Here is a 19,415-nt window from a genome sequence, read left to right as displayed (position 1 = left end):
TTTGACAGCCCGAGTGGACCAAGACAGTACTCGAATTTCACATTTTCCCATAATATCGAGCAAATAGAAGTGGATGGTTGGTGAGCACCGGTGTATGTGTTACATTCTCTGGAATCACTTGTTTGAAAGACCTTTGCCTTTTCTAGAAAGGTTGGAGGGTGGTCTTGTATAGGATGGCCTCTGCCGGCCTCATCCCCAATCTCTCCTTCCCCAGACACGGATGTGGAAGTTTTCTCCAATGAGTTGATGGAGGTGCTACCCGTGTGTGTAAGGGGAATACAACAACTTTGTCTGCCTTCTTTGGGTTAATTGAATACTTTTTTTATCTTCAATTTAAATTCCTCTGTTGGCTTTTTAATTATATCACTTTCTATAATCTTTCTAGTAGTTTCCCTAGAGAACACAATACCCATCCTTAGTTTAGCACAGTCTGCATAGAGGCAATGTTGTGCCACTTGTCATAAATTGTGAGAAATTTTGAACAATGTAATTCCACTTGCCCCCTTCCTTTGTGCTATTGTGGTCATATTTTCTGCATAAACCTCAATGCTGTGCTATAGTTTTGTAGTAAACCGTTTGTTCTCTATTTTAAAAATCGAGGGAAAATAGTCTTTTTTTTAAAAAAAATTGCCAACACATTTACTATTTCCAGGGTTCTCCACTCTTTCCTATAGATCTGAGTTCCATGTGGTATCCTATCTCATTAGCCTGAAGGAATATTTTTGGCATTTCTTACAGTACAAGTCTACTGGCAACAAATTCTCTCAGCTTTTGTTTATCTGGAGATTTTTTTTATTTCATTCTATTTTGTAAAAGAACTTTTTGCTAGATGTAGAATGTTGAGTTTGGAGTTACCTTTTTTTTTTTTCTCTTGGCACTTAAAAGATGCTGTTGCATTGTTGTGGTCTTTACTGTTTCTGATGAAAAGCCATCTACATGTAATAACAGAATCCCCTTAATTAGCCGCTTCCAAGATTTTCTCTTGATCTTTAGTTTTCAGCAGTTTGACTATAATGTGTCTAAATGTGGTTTTTTGAATGTGTTTATCTTGCTTAGGTTTCCGTGACATTGTTGGAACTCTAAATTGATGTTTTTTTAATCAAATTCGAGATATATTCAGCCATTATTTCTTCGAACATTTTTTTTTCTGCTGCATTTTCTCTCTCCTCTCCTTTGAAGGTCCCAATTCCTCTCATGTCAGGTTGCTTGATTATGTTCCAAAAGTTACCAAGACTCTGTTCATTTCTTCCCATCTTTTATCTTTCTCTTGTTTAGATTGGGTAATTATTATTTATCTGGCAAAAATCTGCTGCTAAGAGCATTCATTGAATTTTTTCATTTTAGATATTTTAGTTTTCAGTTCTAGAATTTTTGTTTTGTCTTTTTTTTTGAATTTTATTTTTTATACAGCAAGTTCTTATTAGTTATCCATTTCATACATATTAGTGTGTATATGTCAATCCCAGTCTCCCAATTCATCCCACCACCACCGTCCCCCCGCCACTTTCCCCCCTTGGTGTCCATACGTTTGTTCTCTACCTCTGTGTCTCTATTTCTGACCTGCAAACTGGTTCATCTGTATCATTTTTCTAGGTTCCACATATATGTGTTAATATATGATATTTGTTTTTCTCTTTCTGATTTACTTCACTCTGTATGACAGTCTCTAGATCCATCCATATCTCTACAAATGACCCAATTTCATTCCTTTTTATGGCTGAGCAGTATTCCATTGTATATACTACATACCACATCTTCTTTATCCATTCATCTGTCAATGGGCATTTAGGTTGCTTCCATGACCTGGCTATTGTAAATAGTGCTGCAAGGAACATTGGGGTGAGTGTGTCTTTTTGAATTATGGTTTTCTCTGGGTGTATGCCCAGTAGTGGGATTGCTGGGTCATATGGTAATTCTATTTTTAGTTTTTTAAGAAAACTCCGTACTGTTCTCCATAGTGGCTGTATCAATTTACATTCCCACCAATAGTGAAAGAGGGTTCCCTTTTCTCCACACCCTCTCTAGCATTTATTGTTTGTAGATTTTTGATGATGGCCATTCTGACTGGTGTGAGGTGATACCTCATTGTAGTTTTGATTTGTATGTCTCTGATGATTAGTGATGTTGAGCATCCTTTCATGTGTTTGTTGGCAATCTGTATACCTTCTTTGGAGAAATGTCTATTTAGGTCTTCTGCCCACTTTTGGATTGGGTTGTTTGTTTCTTTAACATTGAGCTGCATGAGCTGTTTATATATTTTGGAGATTAATTCTCTGGCTGTTCATTCATTTGCAAATATTTTCTCCCATTCTGAGGGTGGTCTTTTTGTCTTGTTTGTACTTTCTGTTGCTTTGCAAAAGCTTTTAAGTTTCATTAGATCCCATTTGCTTATTTTTGTTTTTATTTCCATTACTCTAGGAGGTGGATCAAAAAAGATCTTGCTGTGATTTATGTCAAAGAGTGTTCTTCCTATGTTTTCCTCTAAGAGTTTTATAGTGTCCAGTCTTACATTTAGGTTTCTAATCCATTTTGAGGTTATTTCTATGTATGGTGTTAGGAAGTGTTCTAATTTCATTCTTTTACATGTAGCTGTCCAGTTTTCCCAGCACCACTTATTGAAGAGACTGTCTTTTCTCCATTGTATATCTTTGCCTCCTTTGTCATAGATTAGTTGACCATAGGCGTGTGGGTTTATCTCTGGGCTTTCTATCCTGTTCCATTGATCTATATTTCTGTTTTTGTGCCAGTACCATATTGTCCTGATTACTGTAGCTTTGCAGTATAGTCTGAAGTCAGGGAGTCTGATTCCTCCAGCTCCATTTTTTTCCCTCAAGACTGTTTTGGCTGTTTGGGGTCTTTTTTGTCTCCATACAAATTTTAAGATTTTTTATTCTAGTTTCATAAAAAATGCCATTGGTAATTTGATAGGGATTGCATTGAATCTATAGATTGCTTTGGGTAGTATAGTCATTTTCACAATATTGATTCTTCCAATCCAAGAACATGGTAGATCTCTCCATCTGTTTGTATCATCTTTAATTTCTTTCATCAGTGTCTTATAGTTTTCTGCATACAGGTCTTTTGTCTCCCTAGGTAGGTTTATTGCTAGGTATTTTATTCTTTTTGGTGCAATGGTAAATCGGAATGTTTCCTTAATTTTTCTTTCAGACTTTTCATCATTAGTGTATAGGAATGCAAGAGATTTCTGTGCATTAATTTTGTATCCTGCAACTTTACCAAATTCATTGATTAGCTCTAGTAGTTTTCTGGTGGCATCTTTAGGATTCTCTATGTATAGTATCACGTCATCTGCAAACAGTGACAGTTTTACTTCTTCTTTTCCAGTTTGCATTCTTTTTATTTCTTTTTCTTCTCTGATTGCCGTGGCTAGGACTTCCAAAACTATTTTGAATAATAGTGGTGACAGTGGACATCCTTGTCTTGTTCCTGATCTTAGAGGAAATGCTTTCAATTTTTCACCATGAGAATGATGTTTGCTGTGGGTTTGTCGTATATGGCCTTTATTATGTTGAGGTAGGTTCCCTCTATGCCCACTTTCTGGAGAGTTTTTATCATAAATTGGTGTTAAATTTTGTCGAAAGCTTTTTCTGCATCTATTGAGATGATCATATGGTTTTATTCTTCAATTTGTTAATATGGTGTATCACATTGATTGATTTGCATATATTGAAGAATCCTTGCATCCCTGAGATAAATCCCACTTGATCATGGTGTATGATCCTTTTAATGTGCTGTTGGATTCTGTTTGCTAGTATTTTGTTGAGGATATTTGCGTCTATATTCATCAGTGATATTGGTCTGTCATTTTCTTTTTTTGTAGTATCTTTGTCTGGTTTTGGTATCAGGGTGATGGTGGCCTCATAGAACGAGTTTGGTGGTGTTCCTTCCTCTGCAATTTTTTGGAAGAGTTTGAGAAGGATGGGTGTTAGCTCTTCTCTAAATGTTTGATAGAATTCACCTGTGAAGCCATCTGGTCCTGGACTTTTGTTTGTTGGAAGATTTTTAATCACAGTTTCAGTTTCATTACTTGTGATTGGTCTGTTCATATTTTCTATTTCTTCCTGGTTCAGCCTTGGAAGGTTATACCTTTCTAAGGGTTTGCCCATTTCTTCCAGGTTGTCCATTTTATTGGCATAGAGTTGCTTGCAGTAGTCTCTTAGGATGCTTTGTATTTCTGCGGTGTCTCTTGTAACTTCTTTTTCATTTCTAATTTTATTGATTTGAGTCCTCTCCCTCTTTTTCTTGATGAGTCTGGCTAACGGTTTATCAATTTTGTTCATCTTCTTAAAGAGCCAGCTTTTAGTTTTATTGATCTTTGCTATTGTTTTCTTTGTTTCTATTTCATTTATTTCTGCTCTGATCTTTATGATTTCTTTCCTTCTACTAACTTTGGGTTTTGTTTGTTCTTCTTTCTCTAGTTCCTTTAGGTGTAATGTTAGATTGTTTATTTGAGATTTTTCTTGTTTCTTGAGGTCGGCTTGTATTGCTGTAAACTTCCCTCTTAGAACTACTTTTGCTGCATCCCACAGGTTTTGGATCATCCTGTTTTCATTGTCATTTTTCTCTAGGTATTTTTTGATTTCCTCTTTGATTTCTTCAGTGATCTCTTGGTTATTTAGTAATGTATTGTTTAGCCTCCATGTGTTTGTGCTTTTCTACCTTTTGTCCCCTGTAATTGATTTCTAATCTCATAGCGTTGTGGTCAGAAAAGACACTTGATATGATTTCACTTGATATGATTTCAATTTTCTGAAATTTACTGAGGCTTGATTTGTGACCCAAGATGTGATCTATCCTGGAGAATGTTCCATGTGCACTTGAGAAGAAAGTGTAGTCTGCTGTTTTTGGATGGAGGGTCCTATAAATATCAATTAAATCTATCTGGTCTATTGTGTCATTTAAAGCTTGTGTTTCCTTATTAATTTTCTGTTTGGATGATCTGTCCATTGGTGTAAGTCAGGTGTTAAAGTCCCCCACTATTATTGTGTTACTGGTGATTTCCTCTTTTATAGCTGTTAGCAGTTGCCTTATGTCTTGAGGTGCTCCTATGTTGGGTGCATATATATTTATAATTGTTATATCTTCTTCTTGGATTGATCCCTTGATCATTATGTAGTGTCCTTCCTTGTCTCTGGTAACATTCTTTATTTTAAAGTCTATTTTATCTGATATGAGTATTGCTACTCCAGGTTTCTTTTGATTTCCATTTGCATGGAATATCTTTTTCCATCCCCTCACTTTCAGTCTGTATGTGTCCCTAGGTCTAAAGTGGGTCTCTTGTAGACAGCATACATGTGGGTCTTGTTTTTGTATCCATTCAGCAAGCCTGTGTATTTTAGTTGCAGCATTTAATCCATTCACGTTTAAGGTAATTATCAATATGTATCTTCCTATTACCATTTTCTTAATTGTTTTGGGTTTGTTTTTGTAGGTCCTTTTCTTCTCTTGTGTTTCCCACTTAGAGAAGTTCCTTTAGCATTTGTTGTAGAGCTGGTTTGGTGGTGCTGAATTCTCTTAGCTTTTGCTTGTCTGTAAAGCTTTTGATTTCTCCATGGAATCTGAATGAGATCCTTGCTGGGTAGAGTAATCTTGGTTGTATGTTCTTCCCTTGAATCACTTTAAATATATCATGCCACTCCCTTCTGGCTTGTAGAGTTTTTGCTGAGAAATCAGCTGTTAACCTTATGGGAGTTCCCTTGTATGTTATTTGTCGTTTTTCCCTTGTTGCTTTCAATAATTTTTCTTTGTCTTTAGTTTTTGCCAGTTTGATTACTATGTGTCTCGGCATGGTTCTCCTTCGGTTTATGCTGTGTGGAATTCTCTGCACTTCCTGGACTTGGGTGGCTATTTCCTTTCCCATGTTAGGGAAGTTTTCGACTATAATCGCTTCAAATATTTTCTCAGGTCCTTTCTCACTCTCTTCTCCTCCTGGGACCCCTACAATGCAAATGTTGTTGCATTTAATGTTGTCCCAGAGGTCTCTTAGGCTGTCTTCATTTCTTTTCATTCTTTTTTCTTTATTCTGTTCTGCAGCAGTGAATTCCACCATTCTGTCTTCCAGGTCACTTATCCGTTCTTCTGCCTCAGTTATTCTGCTATTGATTCCTTCTAGTGTAGTTTTCATTTCAGTTATTGTATTGTTCATCTCTGTTTATTGGCTCTTTAATTCTTTTAGGTGTTTGTTCTTTAATTCTTCTAGGTCTTTGTTAAACATTTCTTGCTTCTTCTCGATCTTTGCCTCCATTCTTTTTCCGAGGTCCTGAATCATCTTCACTATCATTATTCTGAATTCTTTTTCTGGAAGGTTGCCTATCTTCATTTCACTGAGTTGCTTTTCTGGGCTTTTATCTTGTTCCTTCATCTGGTACATAGCCCTCTGCCTTTTCATCTTGTCTGTCTTTCTGTGAATGTGGTATTCATTCCACAGGCTGCAGGATTGTAGTTCTTCTTGCTTCTGCTGTCTGCCCTTTGGTGGAAGAGGCTACCTAAGAGGCTTGTGCAAGATTCCTGATGGGAGAGACTGGTGGTGGGTAGAGCGGGGTGTTGCTCTGGTGGACGGAGCTCAATGAAACTTTAATCCGCTTGCCTGCTGATGGGTGGGGCTGGGTTCCCTCCCTGTTGGTGGTTTGGCCTGAGGCGATCCAACACTGGAGCCTACCCGGCCTCTTTTGTGGTGCTGATGACGGACTCTGGGAGGGCTCACACTAAGGAGTACTTCCCAATACTTCTGCTGCCAGTGTCCTTGTCCTCATGGTGAGCCACAGCCACCCCCCGCCTCTGCAGGAGACCCTCCAACACTAGCAGGTAGGTGTGGTTCAGTCTCCTATGGGGTCACTGCTCCTCCCCCTGGGTCCCGATGTGCACACTATTTTGTGTGTGCCCTCCAAGAGCAGAGTCTCTGTTTCCCCCAGTCCTGTCAAAGTCCTGCAATCAAATCCCACTAGCCTTCAAAGTCTGATTCTCTAGGAATTCCTCCTCCCGTTGCTGGACCCCCAGGTTGGGAAGCCTGACATGGGGCTCAGAACCTTCACTCCCGTGGGTGGACTTCTGTGGTATAAGTGTTCTCCATTTTGTGAGTCACCCACTCAGCGGTTATGGGATTTGATTTTATTGTGATTGTGCCCCTCCTACCATCTCATTGTGGCTTCTCCTTTGTCTTTGGATGTGGGGTATCTTTTCTGGTGAGTTCCAGTGTCTTCTTCTCCATGATTGTTCAGCAGTTAGTTGTGATTCTGGTGCTGTCACAAGAGGGAGTGAGAGCACATCCTTCTACTCCACGATCTTGAACCAATCTCCTGTTTTGTCTTTTTTAATTCACATTTTTCTACTGAGATTCTCCATCATTCACTCATTAAGACCATCTTCTCCTTTGAGTTCCCGGAACATCTTTAGATGAACAGTTTTAAAGTTCAACTCCAGTGTCTGAGCCATCTCAGTTTCTCTTTCTGTTGACTACTTTTGTTCTTGATTATGGTTCACATCTTTCTATTTCTTCATATGTTGAGTAATAAAGAAACTTTTTGCACTAAACCTTTGTGGAGGATACGTTGTAGTGATTCCGTATGCTCTTGCTCTAAAGAGTGTTGGTTTTGTTCTAACAGGAAATAAATTAATGGCTGACCTCCTTGCATTGTTAAGACTTGGTTTTGTGCTCTATTGGGGGAAATCTATTCTGGTTTTTCCTTCGTACTAGGGTGAATCCTCCAGCCCTGAGACACAGAACTTACTCCTAAGGCATGGCCTTCCTGGTGTTTCAATGGAAAGACACCTGAAACTAACACAACATTGTAAATCAGCTATATTTCCATTAAAAATTTTTTTTTTATAAAAGAAGCATTTGGAGTCAAATGGTTCTCATTCCTGCCAGAGAAGAGAGGCGTTTTTAAACCATTTAAAACCATTTATTCTAGAATAGGAATAAACGGTAATAGTCTGTTCAGTCCTAGGATTTTCCCCTCGCTGCTCTGAGGCATTTTCAAAAACACATTTCCATTTAACTTTAGCTCCCTCTTGAATATCCAACTAATCATGTTCTAAATGCCAGGAAGAGAAGTATAAATCAGTCTTGCTTCTCATCACTGACATCAATAAATTTAGAACCCAGCTAACCATTTCTATCCTGCCCACTTTTCCTTTCAGAGGCTGTAAGGAGACAGTGAACTCCAGGTACTGCCCAAGGGGGCTCCTGGGAGCATCCTGGGGACGTTACAACCCCCTGATGATCTGCCTTTGTTTTATAGGGTAGCGTCCAGCATGCTGACCTGGGCCTTCAGCGTGAGGCGCTGACCCCGCAGTGCAGCCCCAGTGCCACTGCAGTGAATCAGTGCTTTGTGGGCACAGATGCCAACGTTCCCCTTTCTTTTTATGAAGAATGCTGTCTTTCAGGGATTGTACCTACATGCTGTAGTCAGGGGAATCTTCCACCCATCTCCAATAATTGAAGGATAAATATGCAGCAGTGTTGCAGCACTGTTGCTTCTTTTGTTTGTTATAAACGAAAATACAGCGGGCTAGTTTTCCAGCCGGTGGAAAAATGCCTGTGTCTTAATAGAAGTAGGCTTCGGTTTCATACGAAGGAAATTTGAGTGAGGACAGGGCGCCTGCTCTGTAGATGCTCTTTCCACGGTGCTGTGATCACTCTATCAGGCATGACCCCGGGGGCTCTGAACACAGGATCCTGCAGTTTCTTGAATCAGAAATTGGGAAAACGGACTGGGGCTTCTGTACGCTGACACCGGAAGCGGTTCCTGAGCCCGACGTGCCCTCTGGGCGGTTTTGGGGGGCATGTGGCTGCCATGGATGGGCAGGTCCTCAGCACCCCAGGGGCCAGCCTGGCCTCACGGCTTCGCCACTCTGCACCCTCAGATGCACAACTGGTCCAGCTGTGCAGACTTCACCTTGAACAGAAAATTCAAACAACTCTTGAGCACTTTCCTTTGTAAAGGTTCTCCACTAACTACCCTGCAAACTTGATTTGTAGGCAATTGGCCATACGCCATTCATTTTTGCAAATCTTGCTTTATCCCTATTGAAGAGGAAAGCATCTAACTAAAACATGGCCTTTCACATTTGAACATTAGAGTCCTTGATCTCGGAGAATGGAACCCTAGACGTCATTTGTGCCACACTGTCTTCTTGGGGTTTTTCCGGAGCAGATTCGGAGAAGGAGTCTAGGACAAGTAGTTTACCCGCAAGATGGTCCCAGCGCAATGAAGGGAGGCAGCAGAGGGCAGAGCTGTGGGCTGAACCTGTGTCCCCCAAGGTCACCTGTGGAAGCCCTGACCCCCCGTGTGATGGTGTGAGAAGGTGTGACCTGTGGGAGGTAGTCGGGGCACCAGGGTGGACCCCTCATGCACGGGACTAGTGCCCTAGAAGAAGCATCGCGAGATGACCTCTCTCCAACATGCAGCAAGAAGGCCTCGAAGAAGTTTCTCCCCAGGACGAGCCGCACTGGCTGGCGCCTTGATCGTGGACGTTCAGCCTCCAGAGCTGTGGGAGATAAACGCCTGTCCTTTAAGCCCCAAGTCTTTTTTGTCACAAGAGCCGGAGCTGATGGAGACAGTAGGTTGTTTTTAAGCAAGCCACCAACGAGGGCAACTCGTTGACTACCTGATGACTCCATCCATCTGGGGACCCTGAGCTGCATCCTGGAACTCCAGCCTCACCTGGGCGAGAGGGAGCTGGGGTATTTGTCCACTGATTCGGTCAGTGGGTGAAAGCACGGGGTGCTGCGTGCTCCTTCTCTGGCTCTCCCAGTTTCTGGGGCTCTGAGCTCGGAGAGGGTCCTCAGGCTGAGAGACACGGGTGGTGAGGTTGGCATTCAAGGCCCCCCACTGCGGGGCCTGAGGGGAGGGGTCTGCCCCTCCCTCTCGTCAGGGGGGTGTGGTGTAAGCTGGGCGGCTCAGGGACAAGAAGGCCATCAGTGCAGGTGGGGGCTGGTGACAAGGCTGAGAGCCCTGGGAAGTGAGGTTGAGTGGGGTCATGCAGGGCGCAGAGGGGACGCGGGCTCTGACCTCTGAGTGAGGAGAAGGCCGCTCTGAGCCCAGCAGGGACGCGCTCAGACACATGGTGTCAAGGCACCACCTGCGCTGAAGCTTCGGGCGGGAGCGTAGAAGCGAGGAGGCCGCTTAGACAGCTGTGGAAATAAGTTCCCTGCAAACGAGGACAGGGTTTGCACCCGAGCATGGCTGGAAAGGCCATTAAGAGTGACCTATTGTGGTTATATTTTGAATACACCAGGAAAGGCATCACAGGACACACAATATCCTCCCAGGCAAACAAGCATTGTTGTCACCGGTGGGGAGGGGCAGGGCGGGCCTGGAGTGTATTACACCTGACCTTTAGGAGACGTGGCGTCCAGCCCAGGTCAGCTCTTACCAAGGTTTTGCGGTTACAAGACGTGGGTCAAATCAGTGCCTTCCGCTGAACTTCAGTTTTCTCATCTGCAGGAGCGAGCGGTCACTTGTGCTTCAGAAACCACGCTGCTCTGTCTCCTTAGCAGCGTCACCCATAAGGTGAAACACAGCTTCTGCGTCCGTCACTGCCACTGGGGTCACCTCCGGGGGCCGAGCACCCCGTCCCCCAGCCCTTCTTCATGTTTCCTGGTTCTTCCACGGGCATCCCAGCCTCAGTGTGACACAGGTACGGTTAAAATTAAATTCATACGGCTAGGTTGAGAGCAAAACATCAGGTAGTCATACGAAGCCCACCTTTAGCCTTTAAAGACCCCCCCACTTTGGGGAAGTTGAACAACCGGAGAAGAGACGCAGGGTCACCGATTCCAGAGCTGACATGGTAGACGAGGCAGTGTCTGTGGCGGATGCGATGAGAAACACACCACCAGAGGAAAGGAAACAGGGAGGGAGCTCTCCTAGGGAGGGGAGGGGGACAGATGCGTCACCAGTAGTGAAGGCTCAAGGTGTGGGGGGGAAGTGAATAAAGAAATCCAGGCCACGATTCGGAGGTGCCTTGGTGCCCACATGAATAACAAACTAGACCAGTTAAAGCGGGGAGTGGGGCTGAGGGGAGAAGGGCTGGGTTCGGGCTCAGGGCTCTTAGGGGCATACGGGATGCTCTGGGACCTGGAAAGAACGATGAGAGAGGCCATCAAGGGTGCCGTCCAGGAGCACTCACGGTGCACCAGGCTGGGCGCTCATCACCCGCCATCTGGTTCACCTCCTGCCAGCCCTGCAGGGGGCGCTGCAGGCCCACGACCCCCCACCGAAAACGCTCTGGAGAGACGTTTCAGAATTCAGAGTTTTTCTGATTGCAGAACAGAAACAGGGTGCCTATATCATATATCACCCAAGCCCCCCCCGCAGAATCCAACACGCAGCACGTACAGTCACCGGCATGAACACAGAGAGTACAGAGCCTCACGCTGACTCAGGCCAGATTTTGCCTGAAAACTCTCAGTTTTCGAACTCTCTGGATTTCAAAATCATAGATGAGGGATTAAAGGAGCCCATTTTACAAATTATATAATAGAGGGACAGGAAGGGGATATAAAGAGCGCGGGTCACAGTCTCAGGAAGAATTGGAGGGGGAGGAAACCAGACTCTCAGACCCCAAGCTATGCTTTCAAACAAAACAAAGCAAAACTCAGAAAGAAAGCAGCTAAATTAACATTTACAAAGGACTCCCTAAATGTCTACAAAACATACCATGTATCAACTTTGCTAATTATTAAACTCAATATACATGGACATGTTAATGCACTTGAAAACAGTGTGTAGATTTTTCTTTTATTTTGCAAAAATCCTCCAGCATTTTCCACGGTTGCTGAGTCACTTGAAGATAAGTAATTTCAAAAGTAGAATGATAAAAATTCTTCTAATTTTTAGAGCCAAAAATTACATTTAATAGGGCAGTGGATGCATTTTAATATTTAAAAAATTTTTATTAGGGTATAATTGACATTTAACAATATATTAGTTTCAAGTGTACAACGTAATGGTGCGATATTTGTGTATTTGCAGAATGATCACCACAAGAAGTCTAGTCACCACACACAGTTACAGGTTTTTTCCTTGTGATGAGAGTCTTTAAGATCTATTCTCTTAGTAACTTTCAAGTATACAATACAGAATTGTCAATTATAGTCACCATGTTGTACATTACATCCTCAGGAATTGTTTTATTCATATTTTTATATATATTAGGAATTCCAAAAACAGCTGTACCTAAAATCTATAAAGGTCTTAAAACTTCTTTTGGAAGAAATGGGGTAGGAAAACATTACCTTTTATTATAAGTTCATTATTCTATTTTATTTTGAAAGTATGTACTATATTGAGGTTTTTTTTTTTTTTTTTTGCAGTACGCAGGCCTCCCACTGCCGTGGCCTCTCCCGCTGCGGAGCACAGGTTCCAGACGCGCAGGCTCAGTGGCCATGGCTCACGGGCCCAGCCGCTCCGCGGCATGTGGGATCCTCCCAGACCGGGGCACAAACCCGCGTCCCCTGCATCAGCAGGTGGACTCTCAACCACTGTGCCACCAGGGAAGCCCGAGGGGTTTTTTTAAATGAAAAAAACTGTAACCTTCATATATATTCCATGATGACTCAAAGATACAACTGTGTAGTTGGTATAAATATTTTATGATATATTTTGATAAAATATGCCTTAACTGCCTTATTGAATAATTCACTTTGAATCTGAATGAAGTCACATGTCATTTGATCTGTTTTTGTCTGCAGAGAAAGGATTTCTGGATTTTTTTCTCCAGAGACATGCTGGGATTCGCAGTCATTTTACATCACTGGCTGCTCAGGCCGGAGCCCAGAAGGCCACCTTCTGGACCACGTCCTGCCCTGAGGAGAGGGCAGCAATCTGCCGCCGGAGGCCCTGCCTCTGCCTGTGGCCGCGCAGCTCCGAGGACCAGCTCCCCTGGGCCGAGATGCCGAGTGCACTTGAAACCAGGCTCATCTCTGGAGGCTTGGAGTTGCAGGATTGCCCACAGCATCTTCTTTCCTTGCTGGCCGAAGCAGAACACCAAACGCTGCCGCGGCGTGAGTAGGAGAAGGAGAGAAACTAATACCTACCCACTCATCAGGTCACCGTCTAAATAAGTGCACAACCTCCTGGCATTTTTCTTGTCCTTCCAGATCCTGGGAGAGCACATCTGTGGGTGCTGTGTTTCCATCACCAGAGTTCCTACAGGCCGTCTCCCTAAAAGTGCTGCAGGCCCTGCCCCAGGTGAGAAAGAGTTACTTGCAATTATTTCATGTTATTATTATACAATCAACCATCCTTTAAAAGACCACTTAACCATGACATCTTTTAATGACTCGACGTAGCCTTGGTCTTAGCTGTTCACTTGAAATAACGAAAAGAGGCTGCTTTGCTGGACTTGAAAAGCCTTCACACTCCCTTCACGCCATTAACGCACGTCACCCGGCTGGGTGAGTCCTGGGTTGTGGCGTGTGCGGGTTCATGATGTGTTTTTCCCTTCCAGGCTGATGAGACATCACTCCTGCCGGAGGGGTGTTTGTCTTCACATGACCAGGACAAGAGACGGGGCCAGAGAGGATCTAACTTCCATGGAATTTTTTTCTAACCAGACACTGCGATTTGGGGGAGCGGGCCATTTTTATTCTTATTTCAAATTCTCTGAGCCATGGATTTCTCACAATTTAAGAATCTTCTTAGGGACGTCCCTGGAGGTCCAGTGGTTAAGACTTCGCCTTCCAATGCAGGGGGTGCAGGTTCGATCCCTGGTCGGGGAGCTAAGATCCCACATGCCTCACAGCCAAAAAACCAAAACATCAGGCAGAAGCAATATTGTAACAAATTCAATCAAGACGTTAAAAATGGTCCACAGCAAAAAAAAAAAAAAAAAAAATCAGAAAAGAATAAAAACAATCTGCTTAGAATTTTAACAGCCGTTTTAGGAGAAACTTTTGAATTTTCTAGCCTCTAGTTTAGATACTGAAATTCTAATCTCAAGAGCTGTGTACCTCTTTACCATGTTAAATTGCCCCTCACCTTTTGGCTTCTGATCCTGGAAAACAGAAGATGTAAGTTTGTGGGTCAGCATATCAGCTCCTGGGATGACACTCGGTTTCCCAGGAAAGATTCCTGAGAGAAAGAAGATGAAATGGTCTTTATCTTTTTGACAATCCCACCTGGTATGTGGGGTTTTTTTTAACCTTCAAAGAGAACATCCAGACTTGAGGATTCTGAGGGTTTTTTTTTTTTTTTTTGCTGTACTCGGGCCTCTCACTGTCGTGGCCTCTCCCGTTGCGGAGCACAGGCTCCGGACGCGCAGGCTCAGCGGCCATGGCTCACGGGCCCAGCCGCTCCGCGGCATGTGGGATCTTCCCAGACCGGGGCATGAACCCGTGTCCCCTGCATCGGCAGGCGGACTCTCAACCACTGCGCCACCAGGGAAACCCGGATTCTGAGTTTTGACCTTCACGGTTTTAGATCCGATCTGCCCGACACAGAATTGGGACTTTTCCATTGTCCATGGAACTGCCAAAGCATGGAAGGTAATCTTTTTCACTTATCTCGGCTAAAAACCACCAATTAAAAAGTTGCTTCTAATATAAAAAGCAACTCAAAACTACACAATAGGTTTTGTTAGAAAACATATAAATTTTTTTTAAGTTTTAGAGTTTGTTTATGAAAACCGGTCATCTGTCTCAATTTTTTATTTTACGAAATAAAAGTAAGGGAAAGATTTCTGAGTATGTGAAGAACTCTATTAATTTTTTCTGGGCAATTAGTTCAGAGAGAAGAATTGGTGTTTGCTGGATGAAAAGATATAAAATCATAGAGCATTAGGGACAGAAGGAATGCCAGCATCGTTTAGATCAAGTCCTCTTGGGTAGAGGGAGGGAAGCCCAGTGAGGCGCAGCGGGTCACGCCCCCGCCATCCCACGGCCCCTCCCCTGTGGACCCAGCCAGCCAGCCACGCTCCGATCCATCTTGGAATCCAGCCCAGGAGGATCACACTTGTGAAGGCCTCACTCTGCTGCCTCTGGCTCAATTTGCTTGCAAACTAAGCTTTCCGCAGATCAAAGACCCCTCCCCCTGTGGCCCCGCCCCTCCAAACCACGTGGATTCTGCTGGAGCGATTGTGCCTTTAGTGTTGCCCTCAGGGCTGGTGGCACCCAGTGGGACTTGCGCCCAGCTCTTCTGAGGCCCAATCAATGCTCTTTCCGAACCACCTTCTGCTCGGAAAAAAGTAGTGTCCAGACACGACAGCCTGGGATGAGTGGGACTTTTTACTGAAGAGCCGCTCTGGGGTCCCCAGCCCGGAAGCTGCGCGGAGAACTCAGCGTCTGCTGCGGCGGCCCTTCGGATGCGCCTCCTTCCACCCCGTGGTCTGGTGCTTTGCAAACCGGAAACATTTCTTTTTTCTAGAAGTCAGAAATACCCTTTTGAACCAAACAGTTCCAAATGCTCCACGATTCTTGACATGGCCCTGAAATGACTGGCCCTCTGCCTTTCCAGTTCGTTTTTGCTTCTGTTCTGGGGGTCTTCGTTGAGTGCGGGTGTTCCTGACGCCCTGCTGACAGCCCACTGCCCTGGGAGGGAGACCGCGGTCCCCCAGACGTCTGGAGTGCGGTGCTGGCCCTGTCTCTTCCCGAGGGGGCCTGGTTCGTCCTGATGCTCACGTTTTATGCAGAGCCGTCTTTATAACAAGTACTTGCTGCCGTCTCTTGCAGCTCTGAGAGGAGCAGGCTTTCTCTCTCAGGGCATCTATATGAGGCATCCTCCCATCTCAGCCCTAAGAAGTGGTGATTTGGCAAGTAGCCAACTGATTTGATTAATAGAGACAGGCTACCTGAAAAATTTAGACTGCAAAGTGGATTTTTTTAGACGCTGAGCCACTCCACCTTGCCAGTGGTGTGCATTTATCAAATTAGATGGAAAAATGCCAAGACTCCATTTGCTGTCCTCCTGCGAAGTTACAGCCCAGGCAACGGACGAGATCCTGGGTTGCCTGAGGTCTGTGACAAGGGTTGGACAAAGAACTTGGCTTCTCCATCCATCCTTTAAATTCAGGCATTGTTTTCTTTTCCCCAGAGGTTTTCAAACTGTGTCTCAGTTGTGAAATCCTTTATATGCGTAAAATTTTAGGGAGAAGCCCAAGAGGTAAACGGAGAAGACCTGGTTGGCCACACACAAAACACCGTCCCCCCCAGCGTTGAAGTGCATGTGGAAATACACTGATAAACAAAAAAGTTATCCTCGACGAAATTCAGCTATGCAATTTGTGTGGGTCAGGGAAAAGAAGAAAGAAAATAGACGGCGCACTCAGATTAGGATAATTCGAGGAGGTTTGCTTTAAAAAGTGTGGCCCAGTGCAGGGAACCTAAGTGCAGGAACTCAGGCCAGGAGCGGAGAAGCTGCGGCCGTCCTGAGACCCAGAGGGAGACGGGCAGGGAGAGGGCATCGGAGCCTGGAGGCAGGGAGCGGGCCGTACAGAGCAGGCTCCACGTCCAGCTCTTCACTCCGCTGGCAGGGCCTCTACAGCCTCTCAGAACTGAACGATTCCAAAGGCTTCCTAACAGGCTTTTGCACTGTGGAGCTAACTGTTCTGAAACCTGGTGGGAGGTCAAGGCTGGGAAGCTCCCACGATGCTCTAGTCTAGCTCACTTGTGGTTCTTGAGCCCTGCTAGATCATCCGTGCCTGCGATGATAAAGCCAATGCTTTTATCCCCTTTCCTCCCCCTGGAAACCCATCTCAGCTCCATGGAACTTTGGGAGTTTGCTAGGTCTTCTAATGATGCAGGAAAGTCTACTTCTCAGAAACGTCCGCTGTTTGCTCTTAGTTGGAGGAGTGCAGAGAAAGCCAATTCTCTCCTTCATACAAGAGCCATTCGTTCCTACATTCTAATACCCAGCTACCCAGTGTCCACCTACCTGGATGCCTTCCACCTGCCCAACTGCTGGCGAGCCCTGCTTGCCTCCTGCCAACCGGGCCAGCTGATCGCTTGGCACACAGAGAGCCCTCAACAGATATTCACCGATGAGTGAATACATCCTGCGTGTGATTTCTCCTCTGTGATACTCTCCCGTTTCAATTATTTAAGGGAAGTGATGTGTGACTGCGGCCTGAGGCTCCTGCTGGTTTAGTAACTGCCAAGGCTCGTTATCCTGAGTGTTATTCTAACTCCAGTGAATGTTTTTTTTAAATTTTCAAATCAAATAGTAGAATCTTATAAAGATTAAGGATGTGTTAGTCTTCTAGGGCTGCCATAACCCACTACCACAGACTGAGTGGCTTAAACAACAGAAATCTATTCTTTCACAGGCCTGGAGGCTGGAAGGCCAAGATCAAGGTTCAGCGGGGCTGGTTTCTCCTAAGGCCTCTCTCCTTGGCTTGTAGACGGCCACCTTCTCCCTGTGTCCTCATGTGTCCTTTTCCCTCTATGCATGAGTGTCTGCGTCCAAAGCGCCTCTTCTTATAAGGACTCCACTCATTTTGCCTTAGGACCCACCCTAAAGGCCTCATTTTAACTTGATCACCTCTTGAAAGACCTTCTCTCCCAATACAGTCACATCCTGAGGTACTTGGGGTTAGGACTTCAACATGTGAATTTTGGGAGCGCACAATTCTGCCCATGACAGAAGGTCACCCGATTCAACCTTCATTCTGGCTGCTTTGCAGAAACGACTTCCAAAACATCAGTCATACGTGTCCCTGCCAGGCACCTGCTGGGGTCCCTGTGAGGATGGACAGCTCACGTTTCACAAGCCAGAATATTCTTTTTTTTTTTTTTTAATGTTTATTGGAGTAGAGTTGATTTACAGTGTTGTGTTAGTTTCAGGTGTACAGCAACGTGAGTCTGTGATACATACATACATACCCACTCTTTTTAGCTTCTTTTCCCATAGAGGTCATTACAGAGTACTGAGCGGAGTTCCCTGTGCTGGACAGTAGCTCCTTGTCAGTTACCTGTTTTATACATAGTAGTGCGTATGTGTCAGTTTGAGTGCTCGAGTTTCTGCACACATTGGGCCTCAGTGGTCATCCCTGAACATTCTCCTTTGTCCTCCTGCTTTAGAAATGGCCAGGGGGAGGGAACCATTCCTTCTGCCACGGGGGAGCCGCACTTACAGACAGACTCAGCTTCACCGCTGACCCACAGCAAAGGAGGTGCCTCGACTGGGCCCCAGCTGAGAGCGCTCGGTTCAGAACCACGGGAGAGTGACAGCCTCAGAGGTCCTTTTCCCACGCGAATGTGGAACCGGCTCCCTTGGCCAGGATTTTCCCAGGGCGGCTGCAGCTGGAAAGCCCTCCCCGCTCCCTCTCACACCTCTTCACGGAAGTATCCATTCCTGAGTCCCACGCAGGAGCTCAGAATCTACATGCTCCTGTGTGTCCCAGCATTTCCATAGTTCCTTAGTGTTGACACGGGATGAAGCCATCCCATAAATGTGGGTTAATAACAGACAGGCCTTTGTTCTTCAGAAGGGAGTCTTGCAGCAAGAGAAAGTCGTGCAGGCAGGCCAAGGTCAGGGCGGCTGACGCGGGTCACCCACTGCTCTTGGCGACGTCTCCGGCCCCGGGAGGCCCTCTGACCCCGCAGGGCAGCGTGCAGGCCGGAAATCGCCGGCTTCCTTCCGGCCTCGATCAAGCTACATGTCCATATTTCCCACTCACATTCATGTTTAATAGCACGGAGCCAAAACATTTAAAGGCATGCTTCTAATCACGACTCCAAGTTCAGGCAAATCTTCCACAGATGCCTTTCACGCTGTGCGATTACACTCCATCTGCCACCTCCCTCCCCGCCACCCCCCCAAGCCCTGTTGGGCTCTGCCTTTGGGAGGCCAGCCCAGGGGCTTCTGGTTGGGTTTGGACAGTGGCGAGAAGCTGCAGGAAACTGCAAGACGGGAAGAGAGGGGTTGCGTTCCCCCCAGCCGCCCCCGCCCTGCTCAGGGCCACGCCAGGACGCCAGCTACCTCCTCCAGGAAGCCTCCTCCTTCCCCAGGTCTAGGCGTGATGGGCTGCTGCCCGTGCCACCATCTGGATGCCCTCATGTCTCTCCTTGAGGCCCCTCCCCCTGCCCACAGCCTCTTGACCCGGCTGACCTGGATTCCGTTTCCTGCCAGGACCGTCACGATACAAACCCTCTGGAGGAGATCCCGAAGGAGAGAGAAAACTCTAGTTCTCATCTCCTCTGACCGTCCCAACTCATACCCTGAACGTCAGTGAAGCTCTTCTACCTGGGGTACCAGAAATCAGAGGACTTCAACCCAACTGCGCATCAGAATTACTCAAAAAAATTCTTTTTCTTTTTTTTAAAGCATCAGTATCTGGGCTCCACCCTCAGAGAGTCTGGCTCCTTTGACCTGGGGGACAGGGGGGGTCCACCCAGCCCTATGCAGGCGGATCAGACCGTAAACATCGGGCTGGGTGGGGCAGCACCGGGCCCG

Source organism: Aethalodelphis obliquidens, unplaced genomic scaffold, assembly GCF_003676395.1.
Source record: "Aethalodelphis obliquidens isolate GAN/ISIS:26980383/991018 unplaced genomic scaffold, ASM367639v1 scaffold35, whole genome shotgun sequence".
In the NCBI taxonomy this organism is placed as follows: domain Eukaryota; kingdom Metazoa; phylum Chordata; class Mammalia; order Artiodactyla; family Delphinidae; genus Aethalodelphis; species Aethalodelphis obliquidens.
This window is presented reverse-complemented; position numbering follows the sequence as displayed.